Source organism: Phocoena sinus, chromosome 5 (genome assembly GCF_008692025.1).
Source record: "Phocoena sinus isolate mPhoSin1 chromosome 5, mPhoSin1.pri, whole genome shotgun sequence".
Taxonomy (NCBI): domain Eukaryota; kingdom Metazoa; phylum Chordata; class Mammalia; order Artiodactyla; family Phocoenidae; genus Phocoena; species Phocoena sinus.
Genome location: NC_045767.1, coordinates 42,995,808 through 43,014,462, shown reverse-complemented (window position 1 = coordinate 43,014,462; position 18,655 = coordinate 42,995,808). Strand labels below are relative to the sequence as shown.

Sequence of the window (18,655 nt, the reverse complement as noted above, 5' to 3'; positions counted from 1 at the left end):
GAATAAATGAAAGTTAAGTGAATTCATGAGGAAACACAGCTAGTAAGTGGCAAAACCACGCAAAGCCACCATCTTCTGAGTTACAGACCTGTGTTCCATTTCAGTCTTGTTTCCTGTGAGTCCAGTTGTCTGTCTTACTGCTCAAGAAGATAGAATGCATCAGCAAGTGGCTGGAGAGGCGGGCTGTGGAAGAAGCAGGAATACCTCTTGACTAGCTGGACATGTTTCCTTGAGGGATTTAGAAACTTCATTCTGGTAAGACTATAAGGTGTTTGTGGGTCAGACTTACTTGTGAAAGCTAATGTGAATGTGAATACGAATAGTCTCTTTTATTAGTAATCATGAATGCTCAATATTTAGGCACAACCCACATGTAAACAAATGATTGGTTTGTTGATTTTAGATGTAAATGAAAAGTAATCTATTGACTTATCTATTCACCATTGCTGGGGACATAAACTGGAATCTGTCCTTAGGCATAATGTCAGGGATCCCTCTACAGTCTAACCACCCCAGCCTCTTTAGAGGCCTCTATGGTTCATTTACTAAGGAGGATAAAATTTGCCCTCTTAATAGGAGAATGGAAAAGAGAACGATGGATATTGAATTTCTATAGGCGTTTGTCTAACCTAATTCCCTACCACACATAGACTCTTCTTTGATGGCTGGTCTCCTTAAATAGGAGAGACTCATGAAAGATTTCAAAGGAACTGAAAACGAGATTGATAATAAGCTTCATACTTGTGTTCAGCTCATTTCAGTTTAGAAAAAGAAAAGTGTCGGTGCCTCTGACAGATACTACCTTGTTTGAATTTTATGAGTCCTAGGCAAGGTTGGCCTGTCATTTCTCTGCCATTATACAAGATTGGTTTTCTTGCCAAGTTTCACCATTGCTAATATAGACTCTGAAGCAGCAAATACCACAGAGGATTCGTTGATGAGACATCTTCTGTTTTGTAAGTAGACGTGTTTATTTATACAGAAGGTAAAAGTATATCCTCAGTGTGACCAATATATTTAGTTCCTTAACTTCTAAAATAAGCACTGTTTTGATAATTATAACAGAAGCACCTACATTTTTCCTGTTTAAAGAAGAGACTAAATTAGTAGTTCTTGTCTATAGTATTAACTAACATATAATATTAACTATTAATTTATAATAAATATAAATGTGTATTTAGGACTCTCTACATGCAATGTGATATTCTAAATATTTAATCCACTTTACAACTCTGTGATAAATACTATTATTGTTTTCATATTAAAGGCAAGTAAACTGAGGCACAGGACTGTTAAGCATCTGGCTTAAAACTGCAGAGCTAATGATAGAGCCAGAATCCCAGGGGTCCTGATATTAACTGTGCTAAAATGTTGTGAGTCTAATGACTTTGTCTCCACAAAACTGGAAAAGACTTCTGAGAAGTGGTGGGACATTATAAAAATCTACTAAAGATGGGAGCAAATTTAGGAAAACGGAGAGCTAGAGAACTTACAAAGTTTGTAAATGAACGCTCTCTTGTATAGCTTTGAGGGATTCTTCTCCCACTTCTCTCTGACCTTAGGGTTTCAATGAAATCTTGAGCAGGGTCTCTCGATGTAGCAGAGGCATGATGATGTCTTAGGTTTATGAGAAGCTGATGGCTTTGTGCTAGCATGGTTTTCCTGTTGGTCTTACTGAAACCAGCAACCATAGATTCCAACTGCTTCATTCGTGCTCACTGATGATGCCCCTCTTCTCAGTCAAACACCATACAAATGGATACCATTCCTTCATTGTTCCCTTTCTCCCTTCCTTCCATTCTCTAGGTCAATGAAATTAGTTAAACGAGCCTGATTCTGTGCCAGGGGTTGATGATTAAATAAACACATATGTAAATAAAATAAGACAATTGTTCCTGACCTTTAAAAAGACTCAAATGTGGCTTTAAAAATGGCCACCTGGGGAATTCCCTCATGATCCAGTGGTTAGGACTCAGTGCTTTCACTGCCAGGGCCCAGGTTTGATCCCTGGTCAGGGAGCTAAGATCCTTCATGCCACTCAGTGTGGCCAAATAAAAAAAAAAAAAAAATTGAAAATGCCGTCTGTTCATAATATAAGTAGGTACAAAAGAGGGAATGCTTACCTCCACCTGGGGTGTTGGGAAAGGCTTCATAGAAGAGGTTAGTACTTGAATTGAGTTTTAAAAGATGTGTAGGTTGGGGGTGGGATGGTCAGAGGAAAATGAGAAGAGCATTCCAGGAAGAGGAATCATCAGTAAGAGTAACAAAGGATTGGAGGAGGAAACAGTAGGACTTGAAGAAAGTGAAGGGAAGATTTCCTGGATGGGGCAAGGGTGTGGGGTGAGGCCATTAGAATAAGGCTGGAGAAGTAGGCAAGGGCCAGACCAGGTATGACAAAGAAAGGAAAATCACTGAAAAATCCACCTCCAGGACCTAAACCCAACACAACACATGTATATGGTGATCTTGTTTTAAAAATTCCCTGCAGTTCATCAGATAATATTTGAACTTCAGGGCTTCAGGGATAGTGGATAGTTTTATTAACATATTCTGTGGTATTTTATACACGTCCTGGCTAGATTAACACATCATCTTCTATAAGGAGAGTAGCTAGTGTGAACTTAAGATCAGTTTGATCTTTGATATAAGGTGTAAAGAATTTTTTAAATAATCACCCCAGAGCTTTTGTATAACACCTGTTTTCAGTTCTAATTTAATGCAAAATATGTTACTAAGATTCAATATTAATGCCAGCATTATTTCATTCCAAATATTTCCATCCAAGTACTCTTTTTAAAACCGATACATAGTGCTTACTATATGCCAGGCGTTGTTTTAAGCATTTTACAAATATTAAATCATCCAGTGGTCTAACAACACAATAAGAGGTAGGTACTGTCATTATCGCTATTTTACAAATGAGGAAACAGTAGTTGAGTAACTTGCCTGAAGTTGCAAAGCTGGTAAGTGGTGGAGCTGGGAGTTGAGTGCAGGCATCTTACTTCAGAGATGCTAGACCATGTCTTTGTTTTTAATTATCATTTATCTACTCTTTCAACTTACTTTTTTTCCAAACTAAATTATTAGACAGGTTTTGAAGTTCTTTTGGTCACTTGTTTAACTGGCATCACACTATATTTTATAAACATTTCAATACAAAGATTACATTTTCATATATTATATACGACATTTATTTTTAGGTTATAGTTCTTGACTCTGGCTACACGTTAGAATTATCTAGGGAGCTGTTTTTTAAAAAAAATATATTGTTGGCCTGAGACGTACCTCCAAGAGATTCTGATTTAATTGGTTTGGGTGAAGCCTGGACATAGTATTTTAAAAACTCCCCAGGTGATTCTAATGTCATCCAAGGTTGAGAACCACTGATATAGATGGATCATTTATTGATTACTTTAGGCACTATGCTACATATTTTAAACATCATTTTTAACATTTCACTTGACAACCTGATTAGGTAGGTATTATAATTATTGGCGTTTTACAGATGAGGACACTGAGGAACCAGGAGGTTATATAATTTGTCCAAGATCACACAGCTAGTAAATAGCAGAGACAGGATGTATGAGGTAAAACCACATTTTCTTAATCATAATGTGGTTGAGCATCCCATAGCATAAAAATAATTAATATACTGTATCATAAATTAGTTGATCAGCATTCTGGAATCTATTTTTATTAATTAATTTATTTTTGCTGTGTTGGGTCTTCGTTTCTGTTCAAGGGCTTTCTCTAGTTGTGGCAACTGGGGGCCACTCTTCATCACGATGCACAGGCCTCTCACTATCGCAGCCTCTCTTGTTGCGGAGCACAGGCTCCAGATGCGCAGGCTCAGTAGTTGTGGCTCACGGGCCTATTTGCTCCACGGCATGTGGGATCCTCCCAGACCAGGGCTCGAACCCGTGTCCCCTGTATTGGCAGGCAGATTCTCAACCACTGCGCCACCAGGGAAGCCCTGGAATCTATTTATTTTATATGTAGGTGTTAAGATGCTGAAAATTTTTTATATTTAACTGCCTTTCCATTCAGTTTCTTAAAAATACTTTTCAAACCAAATTATGTGTAGTTATATACTTTTCCTGTTATATACATTTTTATGTTATATAATATATTGTTATATATGCCATGCATTTGTTATATTAGTAGACTTTTTATTCTTTTGTATTTCTGCATATGAGTACATAAAACATTCTAAATAAGTCTCCAAATACGTAAATACCTTATTAAGACTACTGGATGTTTTCTATTACTGAGAAGAAAGTGATACAAAAGCAGTTTATTCTTAGTAGAAAAGATTTGGGTTATACTGTGTGAAGAATTTTCTAACCGTAAGCAGCATCTTCTAGCTAATATACTTTGAGCATATTTGCTACATGCAAAGTGAAGTGTCTTCTACTTTCCATGCATTATTTCAGTAATACATTTAATTCATTCATTCATCTCAACCCATCTATATATAGAGTCTGTCATACAGAGTGAAGTAAGTCAGAAAGAGAAAAACAAATACTGTATGCTAACACATATATATGGAATCTAAGAAAAAAAAAAAGGTCATGAAGAACCTAGGGGTAAGACGGGAATAAAGACACAGACCTACTAGAGAATGGACTTGAGGATATGGGGAAGGGGAAGGGTAAGCTGTGACAAAGTGAGAGAGTGGCATGGACATATATACACTACCAAACGTGAAATAGATAGCTAGTGGAAAGCAGCCGCATAGCACAGGGAGATCAGCTCGGTGGTTTGTGACCGCCTAGAGGGGTGGGATAGGGAGGGTGGGAGGGAGGGAGACACAAGAGGGAAGAGATATGGGGACATATGTATATGTATAACTGATTCACTTTGTTATAAAGCAGAAACCAACACACCATTGTGGGGCAATTATACTCCAGTAAAGATGTTAAAAAAAAAAAAACCTCCCGTGCTCATGTATCTAGCTCAGGACTCCTTTCTGAAATATAAATTTATTTATCCAGCTGCCTACTGATAGCTTCACCCAAATGTTTCATAGATAACTCATATATAACATTTCCAAAAAGAAGCTCTCAATTTTGCTCCATTTTTTTCTTCCCTCAGTCTCTTTTATCTCAGTAAATGGCTCCATCATCTATCCTGTTGCTTCAGGCCAGAAACCTAGAACTCATCCTTGATTCTTTTTGCTGTCCTCCAAAATGGGCTTGATGGTTTCATCTCCAAAATGTGTCTCAAGTCCATCCACTTGTCTACACAGCCACTGCTACCACTATAGTCCATTCATCAGTGTATCTTGAACAGACCATTACGATAGCCTTATTACTGGTCTCCTTGTTTCTTTCCTGTTCTCTTATGATCCATTCTCCACCTTTCACCCTGAAGCCAGTGTTGCAGTTAGGGTCACTATTCACTTGCAAAAAAAAAATCTTTCGATGCTTTCCTTGCCTTTGCCTACCAGGTCCTGTATGATTTACTGTCAACTCCCATCACTCTCCCCCTCTCTCACTGTGTGCAACCACATTGGTCGTTCAGTTCTTCAACCACTCCAAAAGTCTTCTTTGGCCCAGCAGACCCTTCTCCCAACTGCATGGCTGGCTCCTCATCTTTCAAGTCTCATCTGAAATGTAATTTCCTCAAGGAGACCTTCATGGACCATTTTCTCCAAAATGCCTCCTTTCCCAGACCATTCTTTATTTCCTTATTAGCACTTATCATCACTTATAAGATTTAATTTATTCACTTATTTTATTGTCTATTTATTTCATTGAATGTAAGATCCACGATGGACTCATATCTGCCTTGTTTTGACTTATCTCCAACTGGTTCCTTAGCATATAGCACAGAATATGCTCACAAAAGAATATATTTTAGTTCTATGTTAAATGAATATAAATGTCATGAATCTTTGATATGTAATAAAAAACATAGTTATTTCTTCCTGAGATCTTAAAAGAAAATTCTAGTCTAGTGTTTCCCAAACTGTGTTTTATGCAGTGAATTAAGGAAAGAAAGAAAGAGCCAAATTTCTGTTGCCAAGATTTTGCTGTTACTGTTAAGTCTATATATAAACAACAACAAAAAAGCCACAGTTTCTATGTCCATCATTTTACCAGACAGAATGATGGAGAGTTAAAGGCATTATAGGCCAAAGACACTATAAAGGTGTAGAAATGGAAATAGTGTGATAGCTTTGAGCAAATAGTAAAATTATTAGAAGAGAGTGACCAATAAAGAATTTGATAGGTTTATATAATGGAGAATTTTATATACTATACAAAAGCATTTGAATTTTATCCTATAAGAAGTGAGGCACTCTATAGGATAAAAGAGCTTTAAGCAGGAAAATGACATGCTTCAATTTGCATTTAAAAATTATCATTTTGTAGCCAATGTAGCAAATGGCTTGGAAGGAGATGAGATGCAAATCAAGGAATCCAGCTAGAAGGTTGTTATAATCTATGAGCAAGATGGCAGATCTGGCTTGAAGTAAGTAATGACACTGAGGACAAAGGGGAAGGAACAGGTCTCTCCTATGAGCTTTTCTTGGAATGATTTCTGTGAAGCTCCAATAAAGTCGTATTTCCAGTTTCAGCTTATATCATCCACCTATGGACTTTAGAATGAATTTCCATATTATTTACCTGTTGGCTTCATAGCTATCTTTTTTGATGACTATACTAAAAAACCCCACTAAACAAACTATAGAGGCTTCATTGTGAGGATTAAAAGAAGAAATGGATATGAAAGCACTTTGCAAAGTACTATACAAATGGAAACTATTTTTATTACTACTAAGTCAATTTAGTGTACAAAGAGAAAAATCACTTTCTCACATGTATGCTTTCATAAGCCAAGACCCCAGGCAGGATGAATCACTCTTATAACCATAGCACTTTTTTGTACTTCTATCATAACACCTCCATTAATTATAAATTGTTTATGCATTGGTTTTTCCTTGTAGGGTATAAATCCTTTAGAGACAGAGAGAGAGTCCTATGAATCTTTGCAACCTGGTTTGTGGTAGACAGTAAGAGCTCAGTAAATGTTAATTGCATGCATGAATGAACAATTAGTTCCCAGGAAATGATAAAGGCAGATAGTAGGGAGCTGATGGGGACTTTAAAAGTAAAATAAATAATACAGTAAATGTGTTAAAATGAAATGATTCAGAGTGATTGATGATCATATATTTTCTTTTAGTCAGAAGATGTATATAGATTTACTATATTGCCAAAATACTGTATTAACCTACTCTTAGTAAAATTAAATATTTTGTAACACTGATAATTAAACATCCTTTTACAGTATTGTATTCATTTATCTATTCATTTAGCAAATCTCTTTCCAATGTCTGGTAAGTACAAAGCACTGTGCTATTGATTTTATTTTTTTTTATTTTTTCTGTATCACCCTAAGTGTCCAGCAACAGATGAATGGATAAAGAAGATGTGGCACATATATACAATGAAATATTACTCAGCCATAAAAAGAAATGCACTATTAGTTTTAAATAGGCATGTCCCTGTCCTCCTGAAGTTCCCTATCTAGTGGGGGGGCAGTGGTGAGGGGAGGAAGGCCTGCTCCATGCCAAACACTATCCTTGAAATTTTACATATTTTATAATAATAATTACCATTTACTGAGTACTCCTATAGTCATAACAACCCTGTAAAGTAAGCATTATTATGCCCGTTTTGCAAAAAAGAAACCTAAGCTAAGAAAAATGTTATTAATTTATTTGAGATCACAGAGCTGGGAAGAGACTAAGGAAGGCTGATTGATAACAAGGAAGAACATAAGGATTATTTTTTATTTGAGAATCTAGATTCTCTTGCATCATTCAAGTTAATTCAACAAATATCAATGGAATGCCAACAAGGACAGATATGTAAAATTATAGTGAATTATAATAATAAAGTCCCCACTCTCATGGGGTTTTTGATTTGGTAGAAAGAGTTAGAAAAATAAACATAATCATAAGGTGGGATTTTAACCAAAGGTTGACAGGTCTTTGGGGGAAAATGGCTTTCAGGAACTGAGCATTATCAATGTGTGATATGAAGAGCATCCTGGGTTTGGGGGTCAGAAGACTAATTTAAGGCTAATTCTCCTTGTTGTGGGACTGTGGGAAAGACACTTAGGTTTCTGGGCCTCACTGCCCTTATTTGTTAAATATGGACAATAATAGATTATGTGTCTACTTTATTTTAAGTGTTAATGGGTGGAGATAAGGGAAAGCATTTTCTAAAATGCAACACAGATTTGTGATAAAGAAAGCCAATTTCCTAGGAATATCTTTTTGGTATAAGAGTCTTCAAATAAGAGAAAGCATAGAGAAATGACTTATAAGTCTTTATCCCTAGTATATAATGTGGTGCCTGTCACATAGTAAGTACTTAATAAATACTTATCAAGCTTAGTTCCTGAATGGCAGAAGGAGACCAGAGGAAACCAAATCTCTCCTCCAACTAGTGGGAAAGATATATTGTACTCAACTTCTTGTGACCTTTTCAACACATCAAGTAGTTGTCAATAAATGTATTAGTTATAATCCAAAGTTCCTTTTAAATTGGGTACTTTTATTTGTTTGTTCATTCAGTTGTTTGTCAGAGATGTATATTTGTGACTGTGTGTGTGTATCTGAAAGAACATATTTGGGGGTTGTGATGACCTGTTTTCATATCTATTTGTTTCTGTTAGGTATCTGTTTGTTCCTTTCTACTGGTGAGTGCTCACAGCATACAGCACTCTTGGGGTCAAGAATAGAACCATATATTCTCCATGGTTGTTTATATTTCAACAGGTATTATAGAAATAGGCTTATGGGATAAAGTGGAACCTGGTAATGCTATGCACTAGCCAGAGAGAGGATTTACTTGAGGAAATCTGGCTTACTTAACACCATGAAACCATACACCCATAGGCAGTTATCTATCTGCCTACCAAGACTAGACTAGCCTTAGCTTGGATCCTTAGCTAGACATGTACATGCCTTTGCTACGATATGACAAATGAACAGCACCTACAAATCTTAATCTTGTGTTTAATTACAATGTTAATATTAGTAAACATTATAAGAAGTCTTTTTTCTAGCTTTAGCATCTCATTTAATGTCACTCAAAATTGTCTTTATAATAAAATGTTATAAAAAATGAATGTTCAGAACTTCATGAAGATAGAATAGATGATCTTTCTTATTCTTCCTACCAAGTACTACTAATAAGCCCGGACATTATATATAAAGTAAACATAGACCATCTAAAAGGTAAAGAGAAGACAAACTGTCTTGGAACCTTGGAACCATAGGAACAATAAGGTCGTGAGATCCTTGGGTGTCCTTTTTGCCTTATCTATCTCAAAATTGGAGCTGGAGAAGGTAGAATCTGCAAATGCCTCAGGTGCAGACCAGAAAAAAAGCCCTAGCAAACACTTGCTCTCTGTAGCCAAAGGACCAAGAAAAAGGCAGGCTTACATCACAGAAAGCTTTTAGACAATAACCACTCTACTAGAGCCAAACACCACAGAAAAAATTGTGACCCCACCTTCACCTATGTCAGCAAAGACCAAGAGGGTAGCCTAGAGTTCCACCCTCGTTAGGCTATAACAAGGTACCTCTCCACCCCTGTGTGGTGTCAGAGAGGGCTGAGTAGGGAGATGGTACTTTCATTCCTGCTGAGTAGTCATGAAGTCCCCTACTCCATCTACAGTGTCAGGAGGGCCATGTGTGAAACCTGGACTTTCACCCATACCTTGCAGTAATGAGGTTCCCCTCTCCCTCCCCATTGGGCTGATGTCAGAGGAGACCTGGTGATGAGTCAAAACTTTACTCATCACCAGTGATGAGTGATTTTCACACTCACTACCAGTATCCAGTGGTCATGGGGCCATACAAGCTCTGTGGTAACATAGGAAGACATGTGTGGAGCAGTAATGAGGCACTGTTACTCCTCCCAATCAGAGTGGTGTCGGGGAAGGGAGGCCTCATTCCTCCCATTTCCTCCCAGTGGTACTGTGGAGTCCCCTAACCATCTCAGGTGTCAGCAGAGACCAAGTGAGGAACTTGGGCTTCTACCCCCACCTGGCAGCAATGGAGCAACATCCTCTGTTCCCCTGCCACAGCAATATCATGAAACACAGCTAAAACAGAAAGTTGAAATAAAATCTGTAGTTTTTAAACAAAATACCAAAAATGTTCAGGTTCCAGTTGAAAGTGATTCATCATACCAAGTCCAGGAAAATCTCAACATGGGAGAGTAAATACAATAAATGCTAACACAGAGATGACAGAGATATTAGAATTTGGGAGATCTTCAGTCATTATTATTTTTTTTTTCAGCTTTACCTTCTTTCCATATTCTGGTAACACGAATGTTAGAACTTTTATTATAGTCATATAGGTCCCTGAGTGTCTGTCTGTCTCTCTCTTTTTTAGTTTATTCTCTCTGTTGTTCAAATTGGGTAATTTTTATTATTCTTTCTTCTAGTTCACTAATTCTTTTATCTATTCCTTCCATTCAGATGACAGAAATTTAAAGCAGCTATCATAAAAGTATTTCAGTGAGCAATTACAAACATGATTGAAACAAATGAAAAAAAAAACACAAAAACACAAAAAAAAACACAAAATAGAGGCTATAAAGAAACCTAAACTTTAGAACTTCAAAATACAGTAACCAAAATAAAAAACTCAATGGTTGGACTAACAGCTGAAAGGAGGGGTCAGAGGAAAGAAGCAGTAAACTGAAAGAAAGAACAATAGAAATTACCCAATCTTAACAACAGAGAGAAAATAAACTAAAGTAAAAATGACCAGAGACTCAGGAACCCATATGACTGTAACAAAGCACCTAATATTTGTGTCACTAGAATACTAGAAGGAGAGGAAAAAGAGGTTGAGACTGAAAAGTGTTTAAAGAAAGAATGGCTAAAAACTTCCCAATTTTGGCAAAGGACATAAGTCTATAGGTTCAAAGAAGCTGGATGAATTCCAAACAGGATGAACTCAAAAAACCCATGCCAAGACACATTATAGTCATACATCTAAAATTAAAGAAGAAAAATTCTGAAAGCAGTGAGAGAGAAATAAAACCGTACCTATAGAGGAAAAACCATTCAAATGACAGCAGATTTCTCATCCAAAATCACAGAGGACAGAAGGAAGTGACATAACATTTTTCAAGTGCTGAAAGAAAAAAACTGTTAAATCAGAATTCCAGATCTTTAAAATTATCCTTCAAAAATAAATATTCAGACTTTCTAAGATGAAGGAAAACTAAGGGAATTTGTCACTAGGGGAATTACCCTAAAAGAATGGTTAAGGGAAGTTCTCTAAACAAAAAGAATCTTGGAAGATTGAGAAAGAAGAAAGAATTAAGCAAAAATATGGTAAATAGAATAGACTTCCCTTTGTCTTTTGAGTTTCTAAATTATGTTTGATTGTTGAAACCCCAAATTATAACATTTTTCTGATATTGTTCTGATGATATGTAGAGGAAATACTTAAGACAATTATATTATGAATGTAGGAGGGTAAACTGACATAAGGAGATGGACATAAAGTTTCTATACTTTATGCTAACTGGTAAAATGTTAACACCAGTAAATTATGATAAATTATGTACATATCACATGGAGCAGCCACTAAAAATCTATACAAAAATATACACTCAAAAACATTGTAGGTAAATCAAAATTGAATTCTAAAAATGGTTCCTGTATCCCACAGGAAGATAGGGAAAGGAAAATAGAGAAACAGAAAACAGATAGAACAAACAGAAGACACAAAATTAAGTGGCAAACTTCAGCCCTAACATATCAATAATTACATTACATGTAAATGGTCTAAATATACCAAATAAAAGATACAGATTGGCAGAGTGGATTAAAAAGCATGCCTCCACTACATGCTGTCTACAAGAAACTCACTTAAAATATGAAGATATTGGTTGGTTGAAAGTAAAAGAATGTAAAAACATAAAACATTCAAACATTTATCAAAAGAAAGTAATAGTGACTATATTAATATCATATAAAATAGACTTCAGAACAAAGAACAATACTAGAGACAGAGACCAATATAACATAATGATAAAATGGCTCAACTACCTTAAGACATAGCTATCCCTTAATATGTATGCACCAAATAGAACAGCAATATATATGAAACAAAACTCATAGAAAAGAGAAACTGATATCCACAATTATATTTGTAGATTTCAACATCTCTCTCTCAACAGTTGGCAGAACAGCTAGACAGAAAATCATAGTATATTGAAGAACTCAGTAACACCATCAACCAGCAAGATCTAATCTACATTTATAGAACACTCCCCCCAACAGCAGTAGAATACACATACTTTTAAGCACCCATGAGACATACACCAAGTTAGACCGTATGCTGGACCATAAAACAAACCCAACAAATTTATAAGAATTAAAATTGTCTAGAGTATGTTCTCTGACCACATGGAGTCAAACTAGAAATTATTAACAGAAAAATAACAGGAAAATCTCCAAACATTTGAAAACTAGACAACACACTTTTAAATAACCCATGAGTCAAAGAGGAATTCTCAAGGGAAATTAAAAACAAACAAACAAACAAACATTGAGCTGAATGAGAATGAAAGTAAAGCATATTAACATTTGTGGGATGCAGCTATACTAGTGCTGAGAGCAAAATTTATAGCACCAAATGCTTACATTAGAACACAGAACAAGTTTCAAATTAATAATCTAAGCTTCCACCTCAAAATATTAAAAGAAGGAAAGCAAAATAAACCCAAAGCAATTAGAAGGCAGGAAATAATAAAGATAAGAGCAGAAGTTAGTAACATTGAAAACAAACAAAAAAAATAGAGATAATCAATGAAACAAAGAGCGGGTTTTTAGGAAAGATCAATATAATTGGCAAGCCATTAACAAGACTGACAAAGAAAAATGGAGAGGAGCCACAAATTGCCCAATATAAAGAATGAAACAGAGGATATCATTACAGATCCTGCAGACATTTAAAAGATAAGTGAACAACTCCACACACAAAAATTTGACAACTCAAATTTTTCCTCAAAAAGCACAAACTATCACAGTTCACTCAATAAAGGACAGATAATTTGAATAGCCCAACAGCTCTTAAAGAAATTGAATTTGTAATTTTAAGACTCCAAAAAAGAAATCTCCTGTCCCAGATGACTTCACTGGATTATTCTACAAAGCGTTTGAAAAAGAATTAACACTAATTCTACATAATATCTTCCATAAAATAAAAAGAAGAAAGAAAAGGAGTTTGCACTTCCCAATTCATTTTATGAAGCTATTAACACTATGACATGAAAACCCAAAAGACAATTCAGAAAATGAAAACTATAGATGACTATCCCTCATGAATATAGACACAAAAATCTTTAACAAAATAATAGCAAATAAAGTTCAGCAACATATAAAAATAATTATACTTCATAACCAAATGGTATTTATTCCAAAAATGCAAGACCTGTTCAATATTGAAAAATCAATCAGTATAACTCACTATATTAGCAGGTAAAGAAGAAAAATCATATGATCTTATCAATCAATGCAGAAAAAATCATCAGACAAAATTCAGCACCCATTCATGATAAAAAACTCTCAGAAAAATAGGAATTCAAGAGAATCCCCTCAACTTGTTAAAAGGAATCCACAAAATATCTTAGCATTATATTTAATGGTGAATGAGTGAATGATTTCCACTTAAAACTGGGACCAAACATAAATGTTAGGTTTCATCATTTTACTCAATATAATAGTGACATTCTAGCTTATGCAATTAAGGCAAGAAAAGGAAATAAAAGGTATACAGATTAGGAAGGAAAAAATAAAACTGTCGCTATTTGCAGATGATGAGTGTCTGCAGAGAAAATCTCAAGGAATCTACAAAAAAAAAACCCTCCTAGAACTCAAAAGTAAGTTCAGAAAGATGACAGGATACAAGGTAAAGAACAGAAATCAACTGTATTTTTATATACCAGCAATAAACACACAGACATTAAAAAGTATGTATAACCATTTACAATTGCTTAAAAAATGAAATTCTTAGGGGTAAAGTGTAAGTATAACAAATATGTATAGAACTTGCATGCTTACAAGTAGAAAACACTAGTGACAGAAATCAAAGATCTAAATAAATGAAGAGGAATGCCATGTCTATGGATTGGAAGATTCAACATAGTAAAAATGTCAATTCTTCCCAAACTGATATAAAATTTAATAAAATTCCTATCAAAATCTCAGTAATACTTTTTGGAGATGTAGGAAAGATTATTCTAAAATATACATGGAAAGATAAGGGAACTAACATAGTGAAAACGTTTATGAAAAAGGAAGAATGAAGTGTGAGAAATCACTCTACCCAATCTCAAGACTTACATAGCTATAGTAATCAAGACTGCATATTACTGGTGGGGAGATGGACCCATAGATCAATGGATAAGAATAGAGTGTGAATCTATAAATAGACCACACAGAATTGCCCAACTGAGTTTTGACAAAGGTGAAAACCTAAACTTCACACATTATACAAAAATTAGCTCAAAATGGATCATATAGTTAAATGTAAAACATAAAACCACTAATCTTTTAGACAAGAACATAGGCAAGAATCTTTGTGACCCAGGGTTGGGTGAAGAGTTCTTAGATATTACTAAAAATACAATCCATAAAATTTTAAAAAATGGATAAACTGGACTTCATCAAAGTTAGAAACTTTTGCTTTGGGAATGGCATTTTTAAGTGGACAAAATACAGACTGGGAGAAAATATTTGCAAACCACTTGTCTGACAAAGGACTAACATCTAGAATATATAAAGAATTCTCAAAACTCAACATCAAAGAAATGAACAACCTGATTAGAAAATGGGCAAAGGACATGAAGAGACATTTCACCAAAGAGGATCGACAGATGGAAAATAAGCATGTGAAAATTTGTTCAACATCATTAGCCATTGGGGAAATGGAGATTAAATCCACAATGAGATAACACTACACAGCTATCAGAAAGGATCAAATAAAAAATAGTGACAATACGAAATGCTAATAAGAAGAAACTGGATCTGTTCATGTGTTTGTGGCTGGTGGGAATGTAAAATGGTATAGTCACTCTTGAAAACAGTTTGGCAAATTCTTTATAACCTAAAATGCAACTACCATATAATCCAGCAATTACACTCTGGGGCATTTATCTCAGGGAAATGGAAATTTATGTTCGCACAACAGCCTGTACATGAATGTTCAAAGAAACTTTATTTGTTCTGGGAAAAACTGGAAATGACCCAGATGTCCTTCAACAGGTGAATGGGTAAACAAACTGGGGTACATCCGTATATTTATTCAGCATTTGTTTGGTGTCAGGACTCTACTAGGGTGCTTAAATACATTTGTGACTTAAATCTTGGAAGGTAAATATTATTATCATCCTAATTTTGTGGATTAGAAACTTGAGGCTTAGAGAGATTAAATGGCTTTCTCAAGGTCATTCAGAGCAAAGGCATGGAATTTGCAACCAGGGTTTTTGACATTCCAAAGCCCATTTGCTTTCCACTACAGAGACTGTCATTAAAATTAGGTGAGGTACTATATGTGTTTGTAATCTGGAAGGATGTAGCTCATCATGCTGTATCCTGTATAAGGATTGGTTCTGTCAGCAGACCTTCAGCACAAAGCGATTGCCTAAGAGCAGACTTTCCTTTTCTGTAGTAGATATCCATTGCTTTACCTAGGCATCTGCAAAGTCATGTCATAGCATTTGTATAGTCTTCTCTAAGAAAGAGGATAGGCCTGAACACACTGTCCTCTGTTGACTCATTTCATCATGTGAAAAAACTAAATCTTGTTGACACCTTGATTTTAGCTTCTAATGCTCTGACTAGGTTATAGAATCTAGTCACCCTGTGCCTGGGTGCCTGACATGCAGGGCTTTGAGCTAATAAATGAGTGTTGGTTAAGCCATTAAAATAATGGTAGTTTGTTACACAACAATAAAAATCTAATATACCTTTTATGTGCCGGGCACAGTACTTGGTTCAGGGGATATAGCATGGCTTCTTCACTCATAGAGTTTGTATTCTGGGAAGAGGATAGGGGATGAAGGAGATGCAAAGAAGAAAGACTAATACATAAACACACAGTAAAAGATCAGATGGTCAGTGCTGTGGAGAATATTATAATGTGGTGATGATCGAGAGTGTATAGGGGGTTCCTTCTGATCAGTTGGTCAGGGAAAGTCTCTTTGACATATCTGTATTTGGAAAAGCTTTCATGACAAGAAGATTCCAGCCAAGTTCAGTTCGGAGGAAAAAGCTATCCAGGCAGAGAAGGGACCAAGGCAAAGGGCTTCATGTGAGAAAGAACTTGTGATTGACAGATAGATGGAAGGGCAGAATGGCTGGGAACTAGACGATTAGGGTGCAAGCAGAGGAGATTGGAGAGGTGGCTAGAGGCCAGGTCAGGTAGGATTTTGTGTGTCATGGTAGGCAATTTGAATTTGACTTTAAATGTGTTGGGGGCCATTGGAGGACTTTAAACAAGTTGTCATGATATGATTTACATTTTCAAGATTTTGTACAGTGTAGAGGCAAATAGAAACACTCCAATTAAAATCAGAAATAGAGCAAGACTTTTTTTCATTCAATTAAAATACTTTTCCTAGCTGTTTATGGATAGAATATATTTAAAATTTTAATGCAATCTTTGGTTCAGGGATATTTTCCCTTTTTACTTATTTTGTGGCTATTTATCCTCCCTCCTCTGTATTTATTTTCTTTTTATCTTGAGAAAATTAGGAAAAAATAACAGAAAACAATATCCAAATGTCCAATGAAGAATTCACATTTTCATATACTTACATGTTCACTTCAAGTTCTTATATTTTTTAATAAAAGAAAGATATACTATGTATAAAAGTAAAGTCCATTTTGTCCTTTTTTCCTATCCTATTTTCTTTCTAAGCAGTTAAATGTATTATAGATTTTGTGTATGTTATTTTAGGTTTTTGTTGAATTTTGATTTTTTAAATACACATGTATGTTTTTATTATTTGGTGGATTTTTAATTAAAAACACTATCCTTTATACATTATTTATATGTCATAAAATTTACATAAAGGCTATAATAAATGTAAAAAAATAAGATTTTATAGGCCAATAGGTAAACAGGCAACCAGTTGGGAGTTGATTGTGGACATTCAGATGAGCAAAGATAGTGGCTTGGACAAGGGGGTGATGGTGAAAGTGGAAAGAAGTGGACAGATTTGAGGTCTGTTTCAGAGGTAGTGTTGATACGTCTTGCTGACAGCTTAGATGTGAGAGAAGAGGGAAAGAGAATACTCAAGATAATTCCTAGATTTTTTTGACTTGAGCTATTGAGTGGCTGACATTGACTAAAATAGGGAAGATTAGGGTTGGATGATGGATGATGACCAACCAAGTGGTCTATTTTGGCCATGTAAAGTTTGAGATACCTGGTAGATGTCAAGTTTGCAGTTGAGTTTATAAGTTTGGAGATAAGAAGGGAGGTGAGGACTGGAGACATAAATGTGGGAATGATCAGCAAAATGAATTATACTTAAAACTTTGAGATTACCTGCAGAGAGCCTGTAGATAGAGAAGAGAAAAGGAATGAGGACCGAACTCTGGTGTACTTCAAAATGTAGAGATCAAAGGGTAGAACTAGCATAGGAGGCTGACCAAGAATAGCCAATACATTAGAAGCAAATAGGACAGTGTGGGGTCCTGGAAGCCAAGAGAAGAGAAAGAAAAGGTCGAGTTGTGAAATCAAGTCAGTGACTTTATGCAGCTCTTTTCCTTTTGATTTCCACCATGACCTTGTGCAGTAGGCAGTGACAGAATCATTATTTTCATTCTGGAAATAAAGAATGGCTTGAGAGATTAAATGACTATTCCCAAATGACCTGGCTAATCAGAGGCCCTTCAGCGTGTGTGGTTCCTGAACCCCTACCATCGAGGAAACCCTGCAGCTGCCCTGTCTTTTTTTGTTGGGTTGTATTATAGTAATGTCCTGGGGCCTATGGTATAGTTAACACTCTGTGCCTCTACAAAAAAATGAATGCTAGGGTTTTATAGGCTTGCGATTAGTTTTTATGGTTTTCCTGCTTCCTCATTTGTTGTGAGGATGTCAACTAGCACTCCTCCCTGCCCTAAATGTCCCTGCCTGGAGCAACCCTGGCTTGCCTTCTCTTATTTTAAATTTGTTGTATTCTTTATGATTTATACCTGAATTCCAATTGTGTGGCAGGTACCTGAATTCTCCATAGATGATGCTAAGTATAGAGTTCCTTAATTCTTACATCATGTTTGGCCGTGTTTAATAATTGTTAATACTGGGTCATATTAAGTGAAACAGAATATTAACCTGGAGTTTTAGTATTCTTGCAAAAGTGTTAGGGCTTGGAGTAAATAATAGTACTGAATTTTCTCTATTCTTGCATAGCAAATAAATCTGAACCAAAACCATCTGTCTATTGCTAGTTCTGGAAGAGCACTCTGTTTTAAATTTGGCTTTAATCTTTGGAAAGCCAAAGATCACTAGGATCAAATGGCCTCAAACCCATGATTGAGAATGTTCTGGTATTTTTTGGGGGGGCTCTTCTCTGCTTGGTTTATGGGGCACTCA

At 35.6% G+C, this 18,655-nt stretch overlaps 1 long non-coding RNA gene across 2 annotated transcripts in view; it reads left to right on the top strand.

Moving 5' to 3' along the window:
- LOC116754217 overlaps nt 1-18,655 on the top strand; it is a 52,540-nt gene that overhangs the window by 18,284 nt on the left and 15,601 nt on the right. For both annotated transcript variants that reach the window (XR_004349985.1, XR_004349986.1), the window contains exon 3: nt 105-255. This is a non-coding gene — a long non-coding RNA (uncharacterized LOC116754217). The remainder of the gene's footprint in view (nt 1-104; nt 256-18,655) is intronic.